This window comes from Macrotis lagotis, chromosome X (assembly GCF_037893015.1).
Source record: "Macrotis lagotis isolate mMagLag1 chromosome X, bilby.v1.9.chrom.fasta, whole genome shotgun sequence".
Taxonomy (NCBI): Eukaryota; Metazoa; Chordata; class Mammalia; order Peramelemorphia; family Peramelidae; genus Macrotis; species Macrotis lagotis.
Window position 1 is genome coordinate 426,271,886 of NC_133666.1, and position 10,958 is coordinate 426,282,843.

Sequence of the window (10,958 nt, forward strand, 5' to 3'; positions counted from 1 at the left end):
AAGAAATATAGGGGAAAATGAGACATTAATGAACTGTTGGAGATATTGGAAATGATTCAACCATATTATAGAGCAGTTTGGAACTCTGTCCAAAGGGTTTTAAAACATGCATAGCCTTTGACCTAGCAATGCCACTACCAGCTCTAGAATCCAGAAGAAATGAAAAAAAAAGGAAGGAAAAGGACCTATATGTATGAGGATATTTATAGCAACTCTTTTCTGGTGGCAAGGAACTGGAGATTGAACGGATGCACAATGGTTGGGGAATGGCTGAATAAATTGTGGTATGTGATTTTAATGAAATATTATTCTTCTATACGAAATGATGAGCAAGATGCTCTCAGTAAACCTGGGAAAAACTTACATTAGCAGATGCAATGGGAAATGTACTATATACAAAGTAACAGCAATATTTTAGGACAAACAACTGTGAATGAGTTACCTTTTCTCATCAATGCTGTGACCCAAGAAAGCTCTGAAGGACTTATAATATAGAATACTATCCATTTCCAAAAAAAAGAGCTCATGGTGTCAGAATATAGAGTGAAGAATTATTTTCTTAATTTTATTTTTCATGAAGTTTCTCTCTTTTTTTTTTTGGTGGGGGAGGAATATATTTACTTTGACAACAAGACGATTACCATAATGTTTTGCATGCCTTCATATTTTAATATATATCAAATAACTTGCTTTCTCACTGAGTGATGTGCAGTGGAAAGAAGGGAGAGAATTTGGAACTAAAAGTTTTTTAAATGAATGTTAACATGTAACTGGGGAAAATAAAAATAAAATAAAATAACCTTATAAATTAAATTAGAGTATTGAAGGGAAAAATGGAAAAGAATTGAGAGCTATGGAAGAAAGATTGGAAAGTGAATTAATGGTTTGGAAAAGATTGCCGAGTCTTATCAGATCACAAACCCTATGAAAATATAAAATATAATATAAGGCATCTTCAAAGAAAAAACTGTCATGGACAATAAATCAGATGGAAATAATTTAAGACTTATTTGCACTGCCTAAAAAGTTTTCTCCCAAAAGAAAGAAAGAAAAAGTAATTTGGATATCGTATTTTAAGAAATCATAAAAGAATAGAGATAAAGCCAAGATGGTGATATAGTAGGAAACATAATAGTGAGCTTCCCCCAAAAAAACTCAAATAGTCTGACTGAGAAAATGCACCAAATCAAACCCTGTTGGGGAAAGCCAAAGGAAAAAAATCACAGCGAAGCATTTTTTTTTCAACTCAGATCTGTACAAAGAAAGAGAAGAGAGGTCTATGGACAATGGGAAAGGTATTTATTTGGTCAGGAGTATGCTATCCACCACTGTTCTGGTGCTCAGGAAGAAGTTGTGCCATGGGGCAAAAGGAGATTCCAGACTTTTATGAGTTCATCTGCTCAGATACATTCCAGGATTGTGAGATGGGACAGATGACCAATACATAGCTTTGTCACTTATTCAGTTCTGGGTCACTGATCCTAGTCAGACTGAGAAGGGGATTTGTGACCAGAGGTGACATTCCTGGGTTGGGAGCAGTAAACAGCATTGGACAAAGTAGGAGCATATTTACAACCAAGCAAGAACGGTAAAGCTCAGATCCCATGAGCAGAGTGGGACCTCAGTTCCAGCTTCTAATTCATTATGAAACCTGAAGAGAAATAAACAGGGCAGGAATTCTAGATCAAAAGGAAATCTGCAATTCTGTCACTCTGAAAAACAGTTTTCTCTAGTGGACAGGGGCTGAATTCAGGAGCAGATTATTTAACTTAACACCCAAATTCTGACTGGGAACTTAGCGAACTCAGACTTGGGACTGGGGGAAGTGAACAATCAGACCTTAGGAAGTACTGAAATCATGCAGGTCCTCAAATTGAACTATCTCTGAGATCTTGTAATAACAGAACAATACTCCTAAGAAAGCAGAAACAGAAATAGCCCAGATGTTCCCTCCAAAATTCTGCAGAACTCAACCCTAAAATCAAATCTGAAGTCATGAAACAGACTGGGAAAAATGAGCAAACAAATAAAAGAACGCCACTATGAAAAGTTATTGTGGAGATAGGTACACTCAAGACACAAACACTGAAGAAGAAAATTACTCCAAACACCTCCAAAAAACCTCAGAGAAAACTACAATGTGGATACAAATTCAACCAGAATTCCTGAAAGTGAAGAAGTAGGAGTTGAAGCAAAGATTTTTATCAATAAAATGAGCAAGCTTAAAATAATAGAAAATAAATGAGAGTTATAGAAAAAACTTAAAAAAGGATTTACTAGCTTGGCACAAGAGGTACAAAACTTTTATAAAGCAACAAACTCCCTAAGAATCAGAGTGGGCTAAATAGAAGCCAGTGACACCATGAGAGAGTAAAAAAGTATTACAACAAAGCCAAAAGACAGAAAAGATAGAAGAAAATGTAAGGCACATCATATAAAACATTTGACCTGGAAAATAGATTGAGAAGAAAAAACAAAAGAATCCTTGGACTGGTATGTATATATATATACATATATACATATATATGTATATATAAATATATGTATATTAAAAAAGAATCTAGTCATCATAGTTCAAGAAATTTTAGAAGAAAATTTAGAACCAGCAAGCAAAGTGGAAACAGAAATAATCCATAGGTCACCTCCTGAAGGAAATTCCAAAATGAAAACTCCCAAGATAACCATAGCTAAAATCCAGAGCTTCCAGGTAAAAGAAAAAGAACTACAAGCAGCAGAAAGATAGAATTCAGATACAAAGGATCCACAATCAGGTTTATATATGATTGAGCAACCATGACTATAAAGAAGCTCAGAGTTGGAATTATTTCAGAAAGCAAAGTATTTGAGACAGAGTCAAAAATAACTTACCCAGAAAAACAGAAGGAAAACTGGACCTTTCATGAAATAGAGGGCTTCCAAACATTCGATATTTGGTGGTGTAAAACCTTTTAAGTTCAAACATAAGAGTAAAGAGAAATACACATGGATAAAAAAGAAGATTAAGGAAAATTATCTCACATAAGTCAGGATAGGCAAGTAGACATCTATTCAAACAAGGAGAAGTGGATTGGGGAAGCAATTGACAATTCAGCTTCTCTCTCCTATAAACTGGTTAAAGGAAGGAAGAATATGGAACACACACACAGAGGTGGAAAAAGAAATATATTTCACTCAAAAGGGAAATATGAAAGAAAAGGAAGAAAGATGAGGGGGGGGAGAATTAGAGGGGAGATAGAGGAATAAACCCTAAACAAAGATAAAGGGAGAGATTAGTTTTAAATCCTAAGCCTTAAGTATGTACAAAAATATGTATAACTCTTCTTGAAGAGGCAAAAAATCTGAGGGATTTTCCATAAATTGGAGAATGGATGAACAAACTATAATGTATAAAATGAATTATTGTGCTATAAGAAATAATAAACAGAGAAACCAGGGAATATTTATATGGAAAGATGCTGAGTGAAGTGAATAGCACAAGGTGCACAATTTATAAAATGACAATAAATGACAGACAACTTTGAAAGAAGTAGACAGTAGGGGTGGCTAGGTGGCCTAGTGGATAAAGCACCAGCCCTAGAGTCAGGAGTACCTAGGTTCAAATCCGGTCTCAGACACTTAATAATGACCTAGCTGTGTGGCCTTGGGCAAGACACTTAGCCCCATTTGCCTTGCAAAAACCTAAAAAAAAAAAAAAAAAAAAAAAAGTAGATAGTCTTATCAACATGAAGACCAACCACAATTTCAGAGGACTAATGTTCAAATATGTGACCCAAGTGATCATAGAAAAGTAAAGGACTCAGAGTGTGGAATGGGACAAATAATTTTTTAGGAAAGGGTCAATGTGAAAATTTGTTTTGATTTGTTTTGATTGATGTTTGTGACGGAGTACTGTTTTTCTCTTCTAAGTTGGGGTAGTATTGGGAGGAAAACTGAGAAAGGAGATTTTTGCTAAGTGAAAATATTTCATAATTTTCAAAAAAGAAAAAGGAATGAAAGAGGAGATTTTACCAGAAGGCTTCTGGGATAATGTAATATGAGAAGGACGACCTCAATTTTTTCAATGAAATATGGGATATGGATATCAGTTGAAATAGTGGGGAGGAGAGCCATGGAAGGTTTGAAGAGGTGTTTAAATGTTTGGAAAAGTCACTGTGGTTTGTGGGATGTTGATTTAATTATGGAGGTATAAAAGTATTTCCTTGCCATGATCTTAAGATTATGTAAAAGATATTTGTAGTGGACCAAGTCAATATAATTTCACTATTTTCCCCAACTTTCTTTAGCACCATGGGAATAGGAACTAAGATGCCAGAGAACAGAACTGACAGAAGGCTGAAGTTTTTCAGGGTAAGATTCACAATCATATAGGGAAACAAAGAAATTTAGAGAAGAGGACAATGTAGAGTTGAATTGGGTCCTCAAGGGGTGAGGATGGGAAATTAAGGAGATACCTAAACAGGTTTGGTAATCTGAGAAAGAATGAAGAAGAGAGGGATTACAGTTCACAGGGAAGAGGAAGAAGGAGTGTAGGGTTTTCAAGACAGAGAGAAAGTGAAATAACAGATTGTGATATATAAAGGAAATTTCAGAATTCATAAACATGAAAGCAATACATTTTTGGATTATGGCAAAATCTTTGCATGTGGCTAAGATGAAGTGGAGGAATTGAACATGTAAAATAAATCGAGGTGATGGGAAGTTGAGATATTTCAGGGAGTATCTTTATATATGTTCAAGTTTCCCAATATGAAAGGAGAAGTTGGAGAACACAGAAAGACTTAGCTAGGCACTGAACTCATTGAGGCAAAAATGGGAATGTCCTGGGTGTTAGTAGAGAGCAGATCCCTCAAATACAAACATAGGAGTGAAGAGAAAGAAAAAAAAGGTAAACACAAGCAAGTAGTCAAACCGAACTATGTATAAACTGTTTACATTCTACTGCAGGGAGGTGATAAATGCATTCTCTCAGAATTCTATCATCATTAGGGGTCATAGAAGTAGTCTAATTAGACAGAAGGTCTGGGAGTGCTTCTGTTATATTTTCGTGGTCCTAAAAGGAAAATAAAAAGAAAGGGGGAAGAGGAATACACCAGGGAGAGGAAAGAGAGAGGAAGGATGGAGAAAATTATCTCACATAATTGAGGTACACAAGTAGAAATTTACACAAACAAAAAGGAAGGGGTGGGGGCAGTAGATAACACTTAAACATTATTCTCATCAGAACCAGCCAAAAGAAGAAAGAATAAAAACACATACACACATAAGTTGGATATAGAAACACATTTCACTCAACAGGGAAATAGGAAGGAACTGGAAGAAGGGGGGGGGGAGAAATGGAGGGAGGGCAAATTAAGGGAGGTATCAGTCCTAAGAAAAGCAAACTTAAACGTATACAAAAATATTTATAACTCTTCTTGAGGTGTCAATGAATGAGAATCTGAGGGAATGCCCATGCATAAAGGAATTGATGAAGAAGTTGTGATATATAAATGTGATAAAATACTTTTATCAGTATATTGACTAGCAATGATTCCAGAGAGTGAAACCTGCTACTTCCTGATTTAGAAGTAAACAACTCAGAAAGCAGGATGAAACTTTTTTAACATGATCAGTGTGTAAATTTCATTATTCTTGGTATTTGTAATGTTTTTTTTTTCTTGTAGGGAAGGGAAAGAGAAGGATAAGAAGGTAGATCTTAACTGATTAAAACAAATTTTTTTTAAAAGTGAATTCTAATTTGGAAAGAAAAATTAATTCCAGTATTATATAAACTGTTTAAACAAAAGGAAAAAGAGAGCCTACCAAATTCCTTCTATGATATAAATGTAGTCTTGATAACTCAATAAGAGAGTTAAAATAGAGAAAGAAAACTATAGATTAATTTTCTAATGAATATTAATATAGAATTTTTCAAATTAAAATACTAGAAAGGAGATTATGGCAGCATATCATAAAGGTTATACACTATGATCAGGTTGGACTTAAAACAAGAATGCAGGACTGGTTCAACAGAAGGAAAACTATAAACAAGATTATCATTAAACATTATTAAACATTATTATTGAGAACAAAAAAGATCATGACAATATGCAATAACTACTACTATTTTTTAAAAAACTAAAATAGTAGAACTTTCCTTAACATCATAAGTACTGTTTTTAAAAAAAAAAGAAAAGCAAGCAATATTTGTAAAGGTGATTAAGTGATCAAGACTTTCCAAGAAGATCAAGAGTAAAGCAAGGATGTCCATTGTCCCCATTGCTATTCAATATAGTACTAGAAATTCTAGCTTTAACAATAATATAATAGAAATATAAGGAATGAGCATAGGGAAACAGGAAACGAAAAAATGCTTTTTGTAGATGTTAAGATGTTTACTTAGAGTTAACTAAAAAGTTCATTAAAACCGTATCTTCAGCAAAAGATAAATTGACACAAATTATCAGTTTTTTCTATTTTTTTCCTTAATACAGTTTTAAACAATTAAAATTAAGCTAAACGTTTTAGAGCTTTGTGAGTACATGTTTCCAACCTCCAATCAAAGAAGTAAATGGTAGTGTTAGGATGTTATCTTTGAGTGTTTTTTCAGTCATGCCCAACTTTCCATGATCCCTTTTGGGATTTTCTTCTCAAATATACTGATGAAGTGATTTACCATTTCCTTCTTCAGCTCATTTTAGAGATGAGAAACTGAGGCAAACAGGGTTAAGTAACTTTGCCCAGGTCAGACAGCTATTATGTGTTTGAATTTAGATTTGAACTCAGGAAGAGGAACTAGGCTATATAAATATGAATATTAAATATATAGAGAATATATGCATAGAATGATCTCTTTTCCTAAAAACTATCCCAGGTTTGATATACATTTCAAGTCAGCCTCTCTCTGCTCAAATACATGGCTCACCAGTCCCAATGGCCTAGGGAAGTAGAATATATTATTCTATATATTAACTAAATATACAGAATATATTAACTAAATATATAGAATACATTTATTCTATATATTAACTAAATATATAGAATAATATTATTCTATATATATATTAACTAAACACAAAGCAAGTTAAATCCTAAGAGAAATCTCATCTCCTCTACACATCACTCCTAGATTCCCCACACACTCAATAGAAGAGGGGATAAACATGGTCAGACATGAATAGGATTTAGGGCATATATGCCAAAAGCATGTAGAAGCTTATGTACAGAGGAAACATATATGGGGCAGAGTACTTGCATAAGGAACACATATAGCCAGAGCAACATTCCCTTTACAAAATCTTAACTAGCATTCCTCTCTGTCACCTCTTGGGCTGCAGATTCTTTAATAGTTTATGTTCAGACTACTTTTACAATATTTAGGAGCTATTTTCTCTATTGCCTTGCCATCTGATGATCCTCCATTATTGTTCTATTCTTACTCATTCTTCTGCTAATTTTCAGTGTTTCATACTACAAGAACTATAACAACTTCTTTAAATCTCACACTAATTTTCTTCAAATCGTACAAGCTGGTTGATATTGATAAGTATTAAGGAACACAGGGTTTGTGGCAAATTCCATACTCCCTAAAGAGGCTTCCTTCTCTGATTTGACCTCAAATGGTTAAAAAAAAAAAGCACTTGAATTTTCATAAGAATAAATACTTTGTTCATGTATTCCAAAAGAACTAAGTTAAAGGAAGGAATGGAAACATTTAGTGGGTTGACAATCCATTCATTGAATTAAACCAACTCTTCAGGGTACTTCCATACATTTCCATATAGCTACACTTATGAAAAACATAATTGCAACCTATGCTTGATAAATGAAAATAGCAGCTAACAACATAACATTGAGAAATGCATGGGTAATGTAAAAGATTACATGATAATATTGACTGTACTGTAGGGTTTTTTCTTGTGTCATCCTAATTAAGGAAGTGGACTGAGTTGTATTGTTTACTTTGCTGTTATTCCCAGTTTGTCCAGGATGACAGCTTTACAGTTGAATTGCTGGTCCTGTGTTAATTAGCAAAGTCATCTAAGAATAATCTCCCTGAGGATTGTACCTCTGGCCCCCACCAGTACCTGAGCTCTCCCAGGCTCCACTAGTCTCTCAGTTTCTATACCTGCAGAGAGGGACTCAGCAGGTTTGGGTTGGCTAAATAAAGATTTACTTAGTATTAGAGACCAAAGTTGCCTACTAGGTACTAGGTAAGAATAAACAAAGATGGTGTGTGGCCAACCTCCTTCTGTTGCATAATGGTTGCTTATCACAGAGCACAGTGAGTCTGCAGTCAAAGGAAAATAATGGACTTTGAATAGGTTTCTATGTGTTATGCACATTTAGTCCAATGCATGTAAAGTTATTTCATCCAAAACTATCATTTCGATCAAAGAAACCCGAGAGACTTAAAATGGAGCTGTCCTCAAAAATAAAGCTAATTGCAATTTCCTGTCATATTTACAACTCTCCAAATGATTTCTGGGTGACTAGAAATGACAACAGCTAAACTAACCGTGTAACTTCAGGGAAACCATCAAATTTGCAAAGCTCTTTAAAATCTTGGTAATACAGCAATTCTCTAGTATAGAAAATGAGAAGAGTCCACAGAGCACTAGAAAAGTCATTTCTCAGGATTTAAAACATAAAAACTAAATTGAGTGACGATATTTTTATCTCATTTCATTAAAGAAAAGCTTTGCCTTAATTCCTAGGTGATCTTCCTTTCTTTCCTACTTTTTTATGGATTATTTTCATTGTTTTCTATAGTGGATATACACAACTCTTTTGCTAACTGTCTTAAATGTGTTTCTGCCTTCAAGATCCTGGAAAATGTTTCAATTATATGGTTTTCCTGGAGAGAGGTTGCCTCACACAGTTGATATAAATAAACATCCCACAAGGAAACATCCTCTAAAAAGAGATTCCAATTAGGGAGGGCTGAGAATCTTCCCCCTCCCTGGTGCTTTTGGGAATCAGCTGGTTTGTTTGGTGTAAGGATTTGCTAACCGCAGCAAAGTACTTATAGAAATTGACAGCTAAAAACCCACCTTATGACTTAAATGAAGAGGAAAGGTTAAAGTCAACAATTTTGGAGGTATTAGCTGTGAAAACACAATGGCAAGTTCTAGGGGGCCAGTCAATATTATTTCTTTACAGGTTCTCACCAATTATAGGAGATCCTCTTTCTTTGCCCCAAGGTGCAAAGATTTCTCACCAGTCTGTGTACTTTAAGAATAAATTTTCTTGGCAGTCCAATTACCAGGATAAACTAGCAAAATCTTCCCCATAGCAATGCATAGAAAGCTTCTGGGTGTTTGTTTTTGGTTTTGTTTTAAGTATCTACTTTGTTCCAAAGTTGTTTCTTTGTTTATATTCACAAGCTGAACATTTTTTTTTGTATTCTGGGTAAACATTTATGTATCATCAACCTTGTACGGAGTGTCATCTTCTAAGATGACAAATTTCCATAAATCTGTTTAAGTGGGAGAGTTTGAGAGGCAGCCAATTTGGCACAGGGTAGCAGACTTTGACTCTGGAAAATCTGGATTCATAGCTTTCTAGTACGCTTAACAGCTGTGTGACCCTGAGCAAGTAACACTGCCTCTAACAGATTTACTTTTCCTTCTCTATAAAATGGGGACGTGGTAAAAATAGCACCTAATTGTTGAGATTAAAATATGAAAATGTAGTTAAGTAAAGTGAATAGGTATTTATAAAAAGTCCATTATGTCTGAAGTACTGTGGTAACCCATCTTGGGGGAAGTAGATGCTATTATTATCTTCATTTTACAGTTGAGGAAACTGAGGCAAACAGAGGTTATGTGACCCACCCAAGGTCTGAGGCCAGATTTAAACGAAGGTTTTCCTGATTCCAAGTCTGACACTCTTATTCTCTGCTAGCTCTACATAAGTCTAGGTAAATATTCAATGTTTCTCAAATGTTTTTCCATTCATGGCAACTACTATTCTTTGACTAGAGAGTCAGAAGTTTCTAGAATGTGATTATAAATTTAAATTCAACTCAATTTGATGAACATTTTAGTTCCAACCAGGTATTATGTTAAGTGATGGATACAAATAGAAAAAGACATGCCCTGCCCCCAAGGAGCTTATAATTTAATACTAAGGGGATTGTGTGTGTGTGTGTGTGTGTGTGTGTGTGTGTGTGTGTGTGTGTGTGTGTGTTTGGTATGGGGAGGGAGATGCCAGAGAAATACTCTGCATTTCTGTAAGTCAAAAATCAAGCAGAGCTACTGGTGGAAAATATAGAGGTACCTGAAAAGTTCTGAGCTGAGCCTCTATAAAAGAAAGCTTTGGGAGGAGTTCCAGCCTTACAGAGGGAAGAGGCACTTGAGGAAATTAAGGAGTTATATAATGATAGAAATTTCAGGTGATCAGCTTCTCCTGGAAGAAAGTATAGTGCTCCAATGTTCCAAGGGGTTGAAACCAAGCAGGACTTGATGAAAAAAAAAGAATTGTCTGGGAAATTGAAATTTTAAATTCCATACAATTCCCAGCAGAAAAAACACTATGAGTCCAAGTCACACCTTTTGAGGACACTGGATAACATGTGGACTATAAATATAGAAATTATGATTTTAGCAAACCTGGAAATGAAAAGTAAAATATTGAGAAAAAGTAAAAGTAACATGTAAATCACCATATTCTGAGTATGCAAATCACCCAAGACTACATTGATCAGGAAGCATATGACTGACATTGATGCAGAGAACCATGGGCATAGGGAATATTGAAGTTAATTGGAAACAAAATTTTGTAAATCTTCACTCTTTCTCTATTACTCAGTTAAAACACTCCATCTTAACCTCCAGTCTGACTTTGGCCAAGTTCTCATAGATAAAGCAAGCTAATTAAGCATACCCTGAAACAATATCCGAGACCTTCCAGACGCAAATCTGAGACCCTTAGACGCCTCCCCAAAAGGCAAACTCTCCAATACAGGACTTAAGGCA